At 38.2% G+C, this 18,941-nt stretch overlaps 1 pseudogene; it reads right to left on the bottom strand.

The window, feature by feature from the left end:
* The window catches only part of LOC130201950 (obg-like ATPase 1), a 40,084-nt pseudogene extending 23,729 nt beyond the window's left edge, over positions 1 to 16,355 (bottom strand).
* Positions 16,356 to 18,941: the final 2,586 nt, after the last annotated feature.

The raw sequence follows: 18,941 nt of genomic DNA, 5'->3' as shown, positions 1-18,941 counted from the left end.
ATGAAGTAGAGAGTGTCTGGTCGTGCATTTTGTACCTTTTTGTCTTAAAACTATTTGCCATTAAGTTAAAAATATACAAGAAAAGAACAAAAGTGAATATGATTTAACAGAAAAAAATCTCAATATTCACAGACCACAGGCAACCGTCTTCCCTTATTAATTTCCGTCATAGACATCTTGGCTGTGCTGGTGATTAGGTAATGAGGCTCTGAAGCAGACCATTTATCCAGCAGCAGCTCTCAGGACTCCTGATTCTCCAGCAGAGGGAGGGGGTGAGGGAGGGGGGACACGGGTGTACATCTGTCACATTAGAGTGACAGCCTTTAACATTACCAGTGGACTGCAATATGCTCTTTAATTTGCAACCCATACAGGTGGTGCACAGTCTGTTTTATAATATTACTAATAATTACTAATAATATTACTAATTTAGCAAATAAAAAATGTATTCACAGTGGTGGAGGGAGTACTCAGATTCTTTACTTAAGTAAAGGTTCCAGAAAATAGTTAAGATTACCCTCATGCATCTATTACTATGTAATACTATTACATATTATATTGTTATTATTGCATTATTGGATTATGATCACTGATGCAAATAAGCATATTATGGTTCTAGCTTAAACTATTATATATATATATATATATATATAAATATATAGTACTATACATATGATTATCTTATAAAATATATAAATATTATCATATAAAATATGGTACTGCATTGTTTGAGATTAAATATAGATTCATATATATTCCTTACATTTGTACAGTATTTAGTACATTTATATATATATATTAGGGCTGTCAATCGATTTAAAAAAATTAACTAATTAATCGCACATTGTGAAATTGCGATTAATTACAAACTTTTAATCGCGATTAATCGCGATTAATCGCAATTGAAAGTTTGTTCCTTCTTTTTCAAGACAAAACTGCTTCTCTGACTGACAGGCTGCTATAGAGCCTCACATGTGTGGTGGAGGTCCTTGTGATTTACTGAGTGATCATTGGTTGTTTTTTTCGCAAAATGTTGACAGACAAACGGATTGACCAATCACGTTGAAGGTTTCATGTGACGAGTTCTTTCCGCGCCGCGTCACCCGACACCTCGCCCCTCCGTTCCTCTGTGTATCAGAGGGGGAGACGGGAGGAAGGAGCGGAGGAGGAAACCCGACTGATTCATCCACGAGTTAAACTGATTTCTGCTCCTTATTTTTGCGGAGAAATAATTGTTTTAAAAACGGAAACAGTGTCAAACCGTACTGCCGCGGTTTGACACTCAGAGGAGTGTAACAACTTCAACGAACACCGGAAGCAAGTCGAAGTGTCCTTGAGCAAGGCACTGAACCCCCAGTTGCTTCCCGGGCGCATCACTGCAGCCCACTGCTCCTTAATAACTAAGGATGGGTTAAATGCAGAGAACTAATTTCCCCTTGTGGATTAATAAAGTATATTCAAAACAAAAAACAGAAAAACAAAAACAAAATTTGCGTTAAAATATTTTAGTGCGTTAAGGCGGCCAAATTAATCACATAGATTAACGCGTTAACGCTGACAGCCCTAATATATATATATATATATTTGTATTTATAGTAGTTATATTTCATATTGGGGAACCTTCATGCTAGATTTATTTAGTACGAGTAAATCTAGCATATCTGGATTTGGAATATGGCTTCACATGTTTTGTAAATCCATCAGTAGGGACTTGGAAAGTGTCATGCTGTGAAATAATGGGAATGCCATCTCATTCAACAGGGTAGTGGATGTCAGGAGAATGATGACTTGGCTTTAAGTATTTTCGTGTTGAGGGATGTTTGGAATGTGCATGGTGGAGTCACTTAATGACGTCAACAACCCATATTCTTGTGTTGACGCCTGACCAGTGACGGCCTGTTGACAGACGAGGCCCTGCGAGATGTTAACGTCAAAGGTGATCCGCACTGTTCCTCACTAGGGTGTCACATTGTATTTCAAGAGGTTCAAACAGTGATACATGTAGAACATATTGATGAGTCATAGCTCTGTGTAGTTGTCAAGTTGGGCAACAACATGAGATTCAGGCAAATCGATGGAGAGCTGCATTATCCCTGAAGTTATCTCAACAGTTAAGTTATCCCCACCTCTCCAGTAATAAGATGCATTTCCTGGTTGTCTGAAGATGAAGTCGGGTTCTTTATGTTTTTCAAGAAACCCTAAGGGGATGGCAGTGTCAGACCGTCAGTCAGCCACTTTAGACCAGATATTGCAACAACTGGTTAGTGGATTAACGGGCTAATACTCATTTGAAGTTAGTTTCACCTACATGTATGACATTTGGTCGGCAGGTGTAACATGTGGAGACATACAAAAAAGCCTCTTGGAGGTATTCCAAAAAACAGACAGGTACTCATATTAGCCTCTATGTTTAGGCTTTTATAGGCCCTGTACTTTAACGAAGCTCCGGCAGATTCAGAACGACTTCAAATTTGGCCGGGAACTTTGATCAGACCTTTGCAATCAAAAGTTATCAAACATTTGTGTTTCCATGCAACATTGTTGCTGTGGCATGATGTCTTTAAACTGGAAGTTTTTTGTCATTTCAAAGTACTTTATCAAATCTGCTCCAAATTTCTCAAGCACGATAACGGTCCAGGCTCTTTCATCACCAATCAACTATTTGTTGTTGACTTGTGTGGTATCATTGCACTCAGCAGAGATTTACCATCGAACTAACCACCAAGGCATCTACAACCTACCATCCCTCATCAGACACGGCTAAACATCGCAGCTCAACAACAAAATGACAGACAACCAACAATCTTATTCCAGCGGCCTTGTCACATGCGAGTCGACAGACGCTGTAGACTTTTGTGCAAGCTGTCATCCTGTGCGTTGTCCTCATGGTAAAATGAACTTATCCAATTACTCTTTGCCTAATCAGGCTGTTTTGGTTCCTCTCCTCTTGCAGAGGTACTCCACAGTATAAACAGTTCACTTACGCCGCACAGAAAGGGGCTAATCAGTGGAATTATTGTTTTGCTGCTCCAATTTAACGGCTCCCTGTTCACCACTGATTGGAATGAAAATGTGCTATTGTGTCTGCATGAACTCAGAAAATATAATGCAATGTAATCATTTTGTTAGCTGCAAGAATATACATATATTATAAACAATCATGATGTACAGTTTTGATACACAGTTTCAAAATGGGAAATGCATAGATGTTTGTTGTTCAATTTAGCACATTGGAATGAGTAGCAAAAAGGTTTAAAACAGGTTCACGTGGTTAATGAACCACTCATGATTGGTATAAATCACTGTTAATAAAAGCATGAGAAATTACTACTATTAGACATCAGTCCATATATTAAAATGTTTAAACACCTAAAGTAAGCACAATCAGTTCGAAACACCTTTATTACTTTAAACAAAATAAGTAATCGGCAGTTCTTTACTATTGTTATACATCCCTAATAAAAAGCTGATAAATCAAAATTTCAAAGAGTCTTTCAAAGAACAGGAGCAGCTGATCACTCACTATTTAGTCATCAGCTGACACTCGTCTGACTGTCACATATTCCAAAGTAATTTGCTTTAATTAACTCCGCCTAATTTAACATTCACATCTACTTTACCGCCGTCCCATTCAAGGCTTAGAGCTGGGGAACAAATGCACGAGGTGAAAGAGAGGAGAGAAATCTGAGGGGCAATCTCCACAATTAGTCTTTTAACAACTGGGTCTGGGTAGAGCTTTGTGAAGACAGCTCTTATGAGTCTGCGGCGCGACACAAAGCCACATGCAAGACAGTTAAAACTCACAAAAAAAGAAGAAAGAGGGTGGAAAAAGGCCCACAGTCAGGTCCGTCTCACAATTATAATTTGACTGTTTCATTTTAAATAGTGTATGTTTTGAAGACACTATTAACAGGTGCTCCTTTATTGACAATACAAAAGGATTAGTCTTTAGAGGGTGAGTGGTGTTCAATGGTCTGATTAGGGATCAGGCTAAACTCAGCAAAATTAAGGACTTACAGCGACACTGCAGGCTGGAGCAGCCTGAGAGGATATAAATATATATATATATATATATATATATATATATATACTGACATTTACAAACGAAAAACATTGACAAAGGAACAAAAACATTAATTGATTTGACTGACTTTGTTGATGTGTTTTACACTAACCTAATCATTCCAAATCAACAGCGTATAAACAAATATATTTGTAAACATTTTTTATTATAATTAGAAAGCTGTTTCCAGTTTGTACAGGATTAATATCAAAACAACCTCAACCAGCGTGAGCGAGCTATCATCACTTTTCTGTGAGGAACACAGACAAGCAGTCATCTGAGTCAAGTCAAGATCAATACTGAGCTGCTTCCTCTGATGTTGCTACCTGGGAGGATATGTGGTCAACATAATTCAGTTAAATTACAGTATTCATTGACGTCTAACTTCCCGTGCATGTTTTCACATGCAAGAAGGGGAAGAGCACATCTAAAGAACTCGCATTCCTTGCGCTGCTTTTAAAATGCTCATGCAAACTCAGTGCCGCGATTCTCCTGGTAGTCAGAGTAGTAAAAGCTATTTTATGAGTCTGTCAGGAAAAGCACATTATGGATGTCTTCCATTATAGAAACTCTGGCAATGCACACATGAGTATTCATGTTGATTCAGGAAATATCTTGCCGACATACATTTTTGGAGACATGAAATTGACAGCGAGTCATAGTTCGCTGCTTCTGTACCAGAGTTTAGTGGCATATTCAGCCTTGTTCCTGTGGTATATCAATTATGTCAAATACATTAGCTACTAAAGAGCAGTACGACACCAGAAAATAGTGGGTTTGAGCGCCTTAGAGAAACACTGAAACATGTTTTCTACATGATCCAATCTTTCAAAAAATATCACAGTGAAATCATACTGCTCGATAGTATGAATATCTGTACCTCACAAGGTGTATCCAATTCCAGCGTGTCATCTGAAACTGAGTATTAAAAGGTGTACTTTTCCAAAATGTTTGCTATTACCGACGGGGAAAAAAATTCATGTAATGGAAAGCTGCTCAGGCAAGCCTGATCTGTGTGCAGTTGAACAGTGTATGTACTGGGCAGGCTCCAGTGTTCATAAACTCTGACAGAAAACAAAAGTGTTAATTCCCCTTATGATTAGCGTAACCTCTGTCCCTCTATTTATTTTTGTTAAACCATTGAGCTTGAGAGTGCCTTGATTTGAAAGGAACCGTCATATGCAAACCACTGTTGTCCCACATTATTCAGAGAACAAACCTTCTTAGATCTTTAACTACTATAGGCCTGATGATTGCACCGGCACCAGCAATTTCCTAACCAACCGCCACCTGAACAATGATGTGTTCAGCTTTCAGACCCTCCAGCCTTTCAAAGGTGAATCATTTCACAGTTTGGAGCGATATCTCCATAGCAACTCCTCTTTGAAGGGTTTAGAATCACCATCCAATAATTCTATGATCATCGGGCCTTGCCTTTCCTAGTGGTTCTTTTCACAGCGGACAGGCAAGGGGGGCATGAGGAGGAAGCAGGAAGATTCTACAGTCTATTTCAGGCAATTCATCTAGCAGCCCCATTAGAATTCAAAATATTGCGACCTTCAATCACCGGGCATGTTATCTGGAGCTGTGGCGATCTCCAGTCAAGATGGGTAGACATTTTGCTCTAATCATCCTCTATGAGTGGAGGCTGACAAAAACTCTTCATTTTCGCTGAAGCAAAATGCTAATTTAAATGCTGTGACAGCACCTCAACACAGCCCCAAAAACACACAAAGGGAGGATGATCCCCATGCACAGCTAAATGATGTAGATTCAGAATTGCTATATTGGTTAACAACACTAACATAAACAAAGACCCACATGGAGCCGAGGGAAGCTAATTTTTCTTATTGATTTGCAATCCAACATTACTGTTTTTTCACAAGCATAACAAAACACAACATGCGGGCAGTCGCTAGGACCCAGCTGAGATTGTTGTACAACACAGGGTGGTGTGGGAAGTGGGTTGTTTGCTTCTTATAAACCAGTTAACTTTGCTACAACAGAGTAAATCATGGCTGAACATTAAAAAAACAGACAATGACACATTAATGCACAAACAAGTAATTATTTGTCCAAAATGTACAATTGACTTAAACCTATTGGCTTGTTCCCTCTTTGATAATGTAAGGTCAATTTCATTAGAAGTATTTTTTTGACACAAACAGTTGTTGGCATGATGGTACAGCCGAAAACAGTATTTCATACTTTCTTCTAAGAAGGGCAGTAAATTATTATACAATTGCATACTTTAAAGTATACTGTATACTATTATTACCAGAATAACTATTCAAAGATGCAACATAACAGTTGATGGATTACACTATAATAGATCCATGCTTCAGTTAAAATGTTTGTTTAGTAAAAATGTGTTAATGCTAAGTTAATGTGAACGGTGCATTGAACTTCCATCAACAGAAACATATTGTTTATTTTCCTACTTCTAAGATGTGCTTTTTTTATGTCAATGACGTGAGCTAATGGGCTTCTCACTCTGTTCAGCATATATTAAAAAAGGATAAACCGCTTAATGTTCTATTGTTTTTACAAATCTAATAAAAGAGCTACAACAATAGATAAAGTCATCCAAATAAGTATTTTATTTTTAAGGGAGTCCAGATTCCTTGTTTAGGCTTGGATACTTGGCCAATAAAAGTGATCAGGTTTCTGAAATATAAGTTTACTAAAGTATTGTTAGTATATTCTTTAAATAGGACTAGTTGACAGTAAAAAAGAGACAAACAATGTCTTTTAAATGGGAGGAAAAACTACAGTATGACAAAAATGAATGAAATACACTCAATTACTGAGATCTGAGGTTTGTTGGACACAGAAGCACATGTCCAGGGGTGCACATAACTTTTTCAGTGAGTTAGGCAGGTCGGGGGGGGGGGGGGGGGGGTGCTCACCTGTGTGTGCGCATCACGGCTGAGCGATGCGCACTAATGTATACTTATTAGGCCTTAGGCCTTTTAAACAATCTCTCTGTAAAAGACTTTAGCAAAATAAAAATGTAATGTCTGATACTTACTATAGGGGTATTTTCTGATTTATTTTATATAATAGAACAAAAGGTGAAACCCTCAAGCTGGTTTTAAGCACAGACCTTATTTCAAGCATCTAACCAAAACCCCATTAAACAATATATTGATTTTGAGAAATGGGAACCGGATGAGCAAAAAAGCCAACTCATGTCTCTGACTCATTTCTGTGACTAATTCCTGCAGCACAGAAGAAGAAGAAGTTACATCAAACTGTATAAAATGGGACAACTGATTCAGCAGCTGAATTGATGAGCGATTGACTCGTGGCCTGATCGGTTTAGATAGTCACACACATGGAAGTCACGGGGCTAGGTGAGGTGTCCTGGATGTTTGTCAAGTTGGAGAATTTGTGAGTTGGTGAGTGATATGGCAGAACTCTCAGAAATCAGTCATACTGCCGTCAGTGAGGAGGCAGTTGAGTCATAAATCATCTGTCTGACGAGTCTATCCAGTTTGTTCGTATACTGGCTGGAGCTAAATAATTATATTGACTTGTTAACTACAAGCGATTCGTGTGGGCTGCCGTATGCATGACGCAACAACCAAACACAAACACAATGTCCCACCAACAAAGTGAAGCCAACTGATGTGATCACTCACTCTTTATCATCATATATCCATCAGTTAATGATGAATCACGTGGAAGTCATTGAGGATATTAGAGCTCTTTAGATAGTGAATGTTTTTAGGGGCGAGTGATAGGACCAATTTATGGGTCCATTAGTTGACTGACTTTGATTTGATATTTGAAATAAACATTTTGCACATTGCAACACTTGCCAAGTGTTTGACAGGTTTCATACACAAACTAACACACAGCAACTAAATAAACTGATGTAGTAGTTTATTTTGTATTGGTCTGTTGGGTGTTGTGCACGCTGCTGTTACCACAGTTACAGCAAGCGGTTTACATGTACAGTGAATTATGTGACAAACAAAGTATTCTCTATTTGAAAATGAGGCCATTGCAGATTTGTGACATCTTCACTCTTTTTAGTAAATTATTAAGTCAATGCCAACACTCAATGACAAAAGGAAAACACTGGTGTTATTATTAGCATTCTGTGCTATGGTTATGATGGCAATCAATGCACTTAATGAACATTTTGGTTATTAGAACACAAGATTTTTTTTTCGATAAACATTCTCAAATTCAACGATAACAGCCAATCTTCACAGTTGAGAAGCTGGAACTAGTAAATGTTTGGCCTTTTCACGAGAAACATGTCAGTAATAAATGAGTTGCCGATTCATTTCCAATCGACCAATTGATTGACAGACCAAATGTGAATATGTTTGATTTTAAGGATACAGCAATACTCTAGCAAATATCTCTTGTAATTCATTTGGTTTACGACCCTTAAAACGGCTATCGTTATTTTACAAAATAGGAGAACTGTCTCGAGTCTGCTTCTGGCAGTAGAGGAGGAGAGAGCCTCAACTTCACCAGGAGTTCGGTGCGGTTTAAAGACAGAATACATGGTCTCTCCTCATCTTCCCCCACATTTACTGTGAAGCAAGAACATCACAGCGAGAGAAGAGTCTACGTCAAAAATAACAGTCAGCCTCAGCCAGTCCCTAAAGATACATTAGGGCTAGATCCTGACTGAGTGCCGCGCAACCGTAAATAAGTCTTTATTCGAAGTGAACCAGAGTATTCCTGCAGTGATGAGGGCAACATTTGTGTGAGCATTGAAATATATAATTGCTGGAAACCAAACATCTGGGAATAAGGCCAGGAGAGCTGGCAGAGTTGCTCGCGGGGAACAGAAGAGCAGATGAAGGAGAACATGTCTGTGTCTTGTCTGAGAAAGTGAGGTGTTCCAGTCACTGAGGAAGCAGTTTGTTATGAGACCAGGGAATACCAGTCAGTCAATGGAATCAGCTTCCAGGGTGCGCAGTAATCGTTGCTGGAAGATGTTCTTGAAAGCAAATCCACTGTTTACAAAGGCTTTTCAAAGTGGGGTTGAAAAATATTCATCACGTGCACGCCAATGGGGGAATTTTGAGATATCAATCGGAAAATAAAGTTACCTTTGTAAAACATGTTGTTATTTCTAAAATTTCACAACTTCTAAACAAATGAATGTAACCCATAGAGGGAATAAAAGACCACGAGTACAGAAAATCAAGCCTGAATTCATCAGGCTCAGGTCAATTGCTTGTGTCATCAGTTTGCACTTACAATCAGTCTCATGCTACTGAGGCTGACGACTCTCTGCCGCATCTTTATAAACCCTTTTGCTAATTCACAGACAAAAAACACACCACTCCAGACAGAAGTGTGATCCACCCCCAGAACCATATAATCAAGCAATATATAAGTAGTTGCTTCAACACTGCAGTCTGCCTGACACCAGACAGATACAATTACAAAACAAAACCAGCTTTGCTTAATAGTTAACTTGTGAAACATACAGCATTGTTTCTAAGAACTTCACAACAGTGGAAACAATGGCATGCCAAAACAGATATACATAAACACACACACACACACACACACACACACACACACACACACAGAGAGAGAAGAGGCTTTCGATCTTCCTATTTAGGAAGGATGTTTTTTATTCTTTGTGTGGGTAGAAACAAAATAGTTGGTTTTGAGAGAGGATCTGGCATTTACATTTGGCCCATATTAAAGAAACTGTGGGTGTTTTTAAACCATGTGCATGGTGATATTATAAATACATATAACACATAAAAGTAACACAAATGTATGTGTAACATCATGTTAAGTATTCCCTCTAAAAGTGGACAAATGCAAATAATAATTTCTGACAACACTGTAAAGGGAAATGTGAAAAACATTTTATTGTTACGAGTCATATTCCTAGTGTGTCTGGCAATAAACACTTCTGATTCTGATTCTGATTCTGATTCTAAATCTCATGAAAAGACCGAAACCATCAATGATCTGATGTAGTGTGTTCCCCTGTGCCATAGGCTACTATTGTTGTGCACAACCGTGTCAGGCAGCTACACCGCTTCTCTGGTTGACAAGTTCCTTCATTACCTTGAAAACATGCTCGGTAGTTTATGCTGAATCAATTCCAAATACATCCTGCAGCTGTAAAGACTCACTAGTGCACAACATGTGTATTAATCCTCACCTGAAAATAGTCCCCAACAAATACCATATTAACCCCCTGTTTGTTTGTTTGTTGAAAATTACAGTGAAATGCTAAATTAAGATAATACATATCCTTTTTTTAAATTTAAAAACAACAATGTAGCCAACAATGTAATGATAGATGGACTAATGCATTGTTTTCTAAGGGTTTTGTTTACAATCAAAGGAAAATATAGAATAACACCAACTTTATCCATTAATTTAAGTTGTACCAAAAGTCCTTAAAACTGAACTGACAGACTTATTTATCTCCCCTCACATTGTCCACTCTGTAAATCATTTCAAAGTCTTATAGTGGGTGGTCTTCCAGTTCCGCTTCTCACAAAGGCTATTTGAGAACTGTGCGGCACTGATAAATAATGACTTTTATTCCAGCACAGAGACAATTCAGGAACAATATCGTGAATTGGCCTTAATCTTAACCCTTTCTATGCCATTATTCCATGCCTGCCATCACGACTCTCGAATCATAGTCTTTCACACACCGGGAAAGTAAATAACAGCATACAGTCAATACAATTAACAATTTCTCTGTCAATTGACTGATAGCATGAACCACTTTGACTGTGTGAGACCAAGACCACGTCAGAGACTCAGAGGAACATGATGGAGACCTGAAAAGTGATTAGCAATCTCAGGGAGGAACAGACTAGGAATAATCTTCTGACATAATCACATCTACACATCTATATTCACAAAGTCACAGAAGGCAGTATTTTTTAACCATTCAAAATATACATTTTAATATTAGTTAGAAATAGGAAAGGAAAAGACAAAGAAACCTACATCCTAACAAGAACTGGCTAAGCTCCAATATACTCAAACCTAATAAGAAATGGCATTATGATTCATATTAGAATATTATGTGGTGGTCCTTCTGAATTGTCGAGTTAGGTTTCAAAGCCTCAAAATATGCTACTGATTGTGTGAAGCATTAACTGCACATGCCTTCTCACTTTCCATTCAGGGAGCCCCCCAGTAGGAATCTGAGGTTGGATCTGACTTCATTCATTCTGACTGTTGTGTTGATCTTGGCACACACCACACAAGATGCCCTACTGGCAATGCTGTATAGCACCAGTGAGGCCTTTGCTTTGAAAAAGCTGTTCCTGGGTCTATTGAGTGTTACCAAATGTTGCAGATGCAACTGATTTAGCAACAGTCAAAAATACTGTGATATGCTGAAAATATGAATTCCTATGAGGAAGATCAACTCAGAGACTCACGTGTCATGTAGATGTTGTCACAGGTGCTGATGTGGGACAGGAAGGCATTTCCCAGGCCTTTGCAAGCATGAGCAGCTTTCACCAGGCCAGCAATGTCAACAACATGAACAAATGCTGGGACGTGGCTGCAACCCAGGAAGTAAAAGGAAAAAATAAATCATTTCCGATGTTATTTTAATGAGACTAGAAACTGATTGCATTGTGCTCCAAACAGTCCTGTAAAAAAGTTTGGAAAATATGAAATTTGAATTGTGCAAGATTAAACTAAGAATGTTTTGTTTGGGATGTTACTGGATTGGATTGGATTAGATCGTACGATGTTTAGAATAAATTGCTCACCCATACTTATATATGAATATATAAGGGGTGGACAATATACCTGACCTTCTTTTCAATATTATTTTATACAAAACTCTTTCAAATTATAACCACACAATGTGGCATTGAGTTTAGTCAGCACTAAAATAAGGTAAACAAACGCAAATAAAAAACACTATTGTTTTAATTCTTCCTGATTTATCTCCCTTGTCTATGACACTCAGCTAAAAGCTACTTAATTCCAGCTGAAGCTATAAATCTGTACAAAAGTGTTTATTTTAAATATATATATATATATATATAAACAGGCTCAGTAATTTCATGAAACAGCGAGGCAGCGTAGTTATTTCAGGGTTAACTTGTTGTACATTAATACACATTTGGTGCTCTCAGATTCATTGCAGCAGGAGGATGTATGTGGGATTGACTCAATACAAACTACAATGCCCATGTTCACAGACAATTCTATACGAGAAGAATCAATTCATTGTTGGTGTTGGTCTTTCATGAAATTTTGTACAGAGAACAGATCAATTCTTGTCAGTCAAAAAGAGAACAGCTCACTAGTACTGTACAGCCCAATACATCTGAATTCAGCTGCTTTAACAGCCTCTATAATGTGTATGATAACCAGGTATTGGAGCTTTCGATGCTTCAGCTTTTTCCTTAACAGAAGACTTTGCAGTAGAGCAGCAGTCATTCCTCCGACACGACTGCAGCCACATGTCAACAACATTGTTACATGTTGTCTCTATTGCAAGGAGACCGTCAGCGACTGCAGACCTGAAGTGTGAATAATAGGTCAATGATGAGACCCCATACCTGGGAGGTTTGTGGAATTGGCAGAGGAAATCATAGCGTTCATCTGGAATGGGCACTCTGCTTTCATTTGGGTCAATGGTGCAGAAGGGGACATTTTCAGCCACAGCCTGACTCTTTGTCAACACGTTGAAAAAGGTTGACTTCCTGAAAATATAAAACAGCGTTGAGGTCAATCCATCTAAAAGTGCTGGTGTGGAGAACCCGATGGTTCGACAGTATGATCCCGAAACACTTCAGTAAGTTATGCGAGATTGGCTTTTTTATTTTCTGCACAAGAAGGAAAAGGTTTTTCCAAAGGATTCAATATTTGAGAGCTTGAACCAAAAATACTCGATGAAATACATTGCCCAATTACAAGGTCAGATAATCCCATAATAGATCAATTGCACATGGAATCAAGGGGAATATTACATTTCTGATAGATCTCTGCTGTTGAACAGGATCAGCCAAACGTAGGCCCATGTTGTGATCACAGAGAGATTTATTTTTTATGGCGCAAGAAGCAGCTCAAGAGTACTTCACAGAAGTAAATCTACAGACAATGGAAAGTGTAGAGTAATGATGGCATGGCAGTTAACTATAATCCGGGACTTTCCCTTTTTATCCCCTCACTCAGTGCTTCACATTGAAATTATTGTTTGTTACATCCTTCAGGCAAAAAATTGCTCAAGATTGCTAAAGTGCGTGCATTAATTCCTTATATAAAGCTACATTGTTACTCTGACATACTTGAGGGCTTTTCTTGGGTCACCTTGGGAGGAAAAAAGACCGACAATTCACACAGTAACACTACAACCAAAGTCAGGTGTAAAAATGTTCTTGATGATTACACAGCAAATTACTTACATATGTACAAATCAGAGTCTAATATGCTGGTCGATGGGGGAAGTGATGTGTATGAGCCGCCAGAGCTGAGTGTGTTTTTCCACAGGTGGGTGGGAGAAACTCATATAGATGCCAAATATCAACCTAAAACCTTCGACAGGGTTTTCAATTAAGACAATTTTGCAGACAAAAACGTGTATTGTAGAATACAATAACTACATGAGGGCTAAGCAAACCCAACAGCTAATGAAGACGTGTGAAGAGGAGCGTGTAAGTTCAGTTAATTTAATGAGTAAAGTCAAAATTATAACTTCTCAATTCAAATCTGGGTGATCAGTGTCCACGCAAAAGTTACCAACATGTATTTAATTCATAGTGAATGGAAAAAAGTAGGTACACTAATGATGACAAATAATTAATACAATATTGTTGTTATCAATGGGAATCAAAATATGTCCTTCTACCAAAGAGACAGGGGGCTGAAAGAGTCACGTTAGAGAAGAATACAGTAAAGCTGGAAGAAGAGAAAGATTAGGAAGATATAACTGTTCAGTCAATGCACAATCAATTAAAATGTCTAAGTGCACACCTTTTCCTATAAAAGGGTTGGCAGCTAACAAAACATATTTCTGCACGTTTATTATTATATCTTATTATAGCAGTAGTTAATAGCACAGTATTCCATATTCTCGGGTGTCAGTTCATATTACATATAAAAATATATATATACAACTCCAGCAGCTCTCCAGGGTTGGATTCTGGCTCTTGCTCCGTATCCTCCTCTCTCTCTCTCCTTTTCCTGTCATCCACCAGCTGCTCAAATAAAGGCAATATATATATTGTTTTTTATTTGTTAAATGATTAAGAATAACTTGAGTCAGCGATGCCGTAAACTGTGCAGTGTATCCATTAAGGGGTTAAATTGACAAGACTAAACCTTTTGTGTCTTTGAGGAGAAAGAGAACATGTGAGTAGTAATAGCTGGAAGATTGACGGAATCACACTCTCGGGTTTCGCACGTGTGTGAAGAATGGTCAGATACGCCCAGCTAACAGCAAGCTGGCATTTCAACATGGTTCATTCATGAAGAAACCATGGGAGGGTTGGCATATTGTACTTTGACACAAATGTGCCATGGCAGGCGACCACCTCAGTAAGTTCTACTTCTTAGACCTGGAAGAAATTGAATTTACACCGATAACTTCATGCAGCTTCCTTCTTACCTCATATAAGAGCATAACATTATATAAAAAAGAGAAAAGATACAGGACTCAGTTTTACAACTTATTCTCATTGGGTTTGTTGTTGCTGTAGAGCTAAATATAAAAATGGCAAAATACAATAGCTTATATTGCACATTAGAAATATTCTTGTATCTGTAAAGAAGAAGATGAATACACAACAACAGGTATTTTTGTGATGCGTTCCATGCTGGAATTTTGTTAAATGCCATTCAGTTGTAAAACGATGTACAGTATGTATACACCATAAATACTTATAGTCATATGCTTTGTTTTGAAGACCGGTCTGCAAGGTGGCTCCGGGAGATCCTGTGTTTGTGTTCACTTTGTGATGTGGTTCCTCAGATGTTGAGCCACACTTAAAAGACATGCAGGTCAGGTGAATTGGAAATTCCAAATTACCAGATATATGAATGTGATCGTAACTTACTGTATATGTAGTATGTGGTGAATCGGAGAGGTGTCAAGGATGTACCCTGACCTTTGACCGGTGCATGGTAAGTGGGTATTTAACATCAACGAACAATAGAGTTTGTTAATGCTTTTCATACATTTAACAATCTTCTCTGCATAGTAGCGTGGTAAATCCATGTTAACTTGCCGGATTTATACAAATGTCGATGGGTCATGACACATTGAGACTGCTGCTATAGGATACACACTTGAAGTATATATATATATATATAGATAGAGATATAGATATATCGATACATATAGATATAGATATAGATATAAAGATATATATATATATATATATAGATAGATATAGATAGATATAAATATGATTTAACCATAAAAACGATGATGTTAGATGCAGTACAACCCTTTGAAGTCACAGGTTTGCCCTCATTCATAGACTTATCTGCTATAACACCCAAAAAAGGTCATGTTTGAAAAGCTCACACACTTTTATTGAAGAGATGCAGAGAAGGAAAGACATGTGCTTTTGACTATATAGGGAACAAGTGGTTTCGTGCAGTCACTTAAAACAGCCTGAGGAACCCTCCTCTGCTTCTTAAGGAACACTAAAACATTTTACTCAGACAGTCGTCTAGCATTTTTTTTTTGGCTCTCTAGTTATTATGAACATCCAAATTGTGTACACAATGCAGCATGCCTTTTCACTTGTTTCAGTATAACATGTGACATGCACGAGTTGAGAAAGCTCCTTTGGGGGGAAAAAATCAAAGTCTAAAATTGTTTGTTTAAATACACACCATTTATTTAAGTCTCTTTAGCCATGCATTCGACTATACTCAGCTGACATGGCCTTACATATTTAAATGCATGGTAATACCATGCATATAAATATGTATAATATACCATGATGGTATCATGGGAGGCAGGCATATAGTTCAGACACAGACAGAACACGCTGCTGCATGCAGTGAATGGTGATAAAGCGATATATGAAATAAAAACCCTTTACTTACCCAACATTGGGCAGGCCAACTCCCATTTTCAATCATGTGCCAAACCTTCCGATCAGTGGCGTCTTTGGTGCATCCTGTCCCTCTCCCTGTAACGACAATGTGGAGACGTCTGCAGTCAGAGCAGCCAAATACCATTACATAATCCACAATGCATGCTCATTTTTGAATGGAGCTATCTCTCATGACCTGCACCTTTTTTTGGAACCATTTCCCCACTGTTACAGTCAATCAGAGAAAACTCCACATTCATTGACAGTTAAATGTGCGAAGCATAAGTCCTCAAATGTAACCAGTCGACTGCACTTCAACGGGCTCGCTCCCCCGCGCTCAAAATAGAACATGCAGCCGCTGGAAAGCGAAGTTGACACTGCAAGCCGGCAAGTTGACCCGAGCGTCCACTTAACTGTCGATATGATCGATAAGCTGATGAGCTGCTGAGAGATCAATCACACATTTGGTTGAAACGTCTGTATTAAAAGGAAAGTTAATCTTTATCAGGGGCTTGACTTCGTTGCCAACAGCTGCAGGATTTATATTAACATTTGAATGCACTTGAGAGCTGAAGACGTCCACGAGTTGCAGAGCAATTTTTCCATTTCCCCTTGTATTACCTTTTAGACTTCCTTCAACAATACATATTTTTGTCAAGTCGCTTTTTGCATGTGCACTTTAACGTAGATCAATGACTGTCCTTGTTGTCAGAATAAACAATGACTTGGCAACCTTAAGAACCAACTAATGAGAAACGGCAGCGGATGAGATCAAGGCATTTCCATTTAAATAATAATCTTCCACATGGGACCAGCATATTACAATCCAAAAATACTGTAAGAAAAGGAAGATATCGTAAGCGCATCTTGACACAATCATATTGTGTCTATTTCTATTCAATGAGCTTTCATTGATAATTCATAATGGGCAACACAGCGCCGCAGAAAAAAGTGAAACCTCCTTGCACTCGATAGTTTCCTTCAACCCCCCTTTGAGAGAAACAGGTGTATCCACATGAGCACACAACAGTACAACAATTAGTGAAATGTCCTCAAATAAACTTCCCTCAGAAGAAATACTAATTAAAGCACACAGGGGCACAACCAAAAAACATCGACCAATCCAGCAGCATGTCTGGTTTAACACGCAGAAAATGAGGCTCTAATAATCTGTATTTGAGGCAAGTGGGGCTGGCTTTATAGAAAGAATTCAAATGAATAGGTCTGAATTAATCATTTATCTTTTGTTGATGGATGCACCCCCACTTAGACTCATCACAATAGATGCAGAGCGTTTTGTTCGACCAAATAAATCATGCCCATTGTTTAAGGTACATTGATCAATCTAATGGCTTGTAATGGGCTTCTAATTGCCACAGAGAAGTGCTCAACAATGGAGTCCAGAAATACAGATTCGAATCAAAATTCTCACTTGAATGACAAGGCGAGATCACCTTCTCCCCTTTTGTCCCAAGTAAACATCGTCTGAAAAAAAATTCTATTTTATTCCAAATCACACTTACTTCAAAATAAATGTACGGTATGGATAACAAAATACATTGTTTTGGTGCATAACGACCGATTCCTAGGCATATGTCTTTGTTAGATTCATTATTCCAATCTGAACGGTCACACAGCTCCATATTAAGATATCATAGCCTCTACACAAATATGCATGCAAGAAAATTATCATTTGAACAAACTTTAAATTATGTTTTTTTCTTAATACATGTTCATTAAGGGGTTATTTTATTTTCCAATGTATTTATATTAAGAAAGTATAACGGAAAAAACCCTACGGTCATTCTTATTTAACGCTCGAATTAATATGGCTTCTTTTGCAACAATCAACTGTATTTATGTAAAATAGACATTTAATACTGTTAACAGCAGCCAAAATTGTCATGATTGCAAAAAGTATTAAATTTTCTTGGCAGCGCTTAGTATTTGATGAGGATGATTTTTTTATTCACCCTTCCAAAGGTGGCGGTATTAAAGCAAAACGAGTATTTTAACAAATTGCGCATGTGTTGACTGGCAGCATTCACACTCTATAATGGAGCATTATTTGCCCCTTTTGAATACTGTAATGCACATTTTTCAGTCAGCCTTTCTCTGGAAAATTGCTTTAACTTTTAAAGGGATGATGATTCACATGAGAGCCGGTCAATTGTACATTATGCCATTATCCCTGCGTTTTAACAAGCTATTGGATATGTGGGCTCATTGAATTGTGAGATTAAAAGAAAAAATAAGTCGTTAGTTCGGGAAATATAGTTGAAACACGGCATCCTCTTAATTGTCCACAAGTGATTAGAAAATCAGATACAAGACAGGCACCGTGCGGTTAAAGCAGTTTAATGGATAAGACCGGCGGCCTTTCAACAGGCATCACCTGGAAGAGGGAACTTCTTGTTCGTCCATTAAATAGTTTTCTTTTTGAACACCTACACCGCACGCCCTAATAGAGCAAGCTGTCATATTTAATTAACCCCTCACCTGCACTCCCTAAAAAAGTAGGGAGGGGGTACCCCTTGTATGGGTGCGCGTAAACTCGACCGCAAACACGAGCGCAGACGCGCGTATATTTGCGACTGGACGTAAACTATTGGTTATTGAGCAAGTCATTGTTTTTCCTTCATGTATTCAGGGATTAAGTCATTAATTCAAAAATTGTCAAACCGTGGTTGGCAGTAAGGTCCGTGCTGTCAGGCCTTTGCCTGGACTTCTTTCCTCAACTTAATCCATCTGTGGTTTCCTATTAATAGCAGCACTTTAAGAATTCAACATAAAGCAGATAGCCCCAGTTGTTCCCCCACGAGAATTAACTGGACCGTGCCTCACAC

This window comes from Pseudoliparis swirei, chromosome 2 (genome assembly GCF_029220125.1).
Source record: "Pseudoliparis swirei isolate HS2019 ecotype Mariana Trench chromosome 2, NWPU_hadal_v1, whole genome shotgun sequence".
In the NCBI taxonomy this organism is placed as follows: Eukaryota; Metazoa; Chordata; class Actinopteri; order Perciformes; family Liparidae; genus Pseudoliparis; species Pseudoliparis swirei.
The sequence above is the reverse complement of the archived record's forward strand: the minus strand, read 5'-3'. Positions and strand labels throughout refer to the sequence as shown.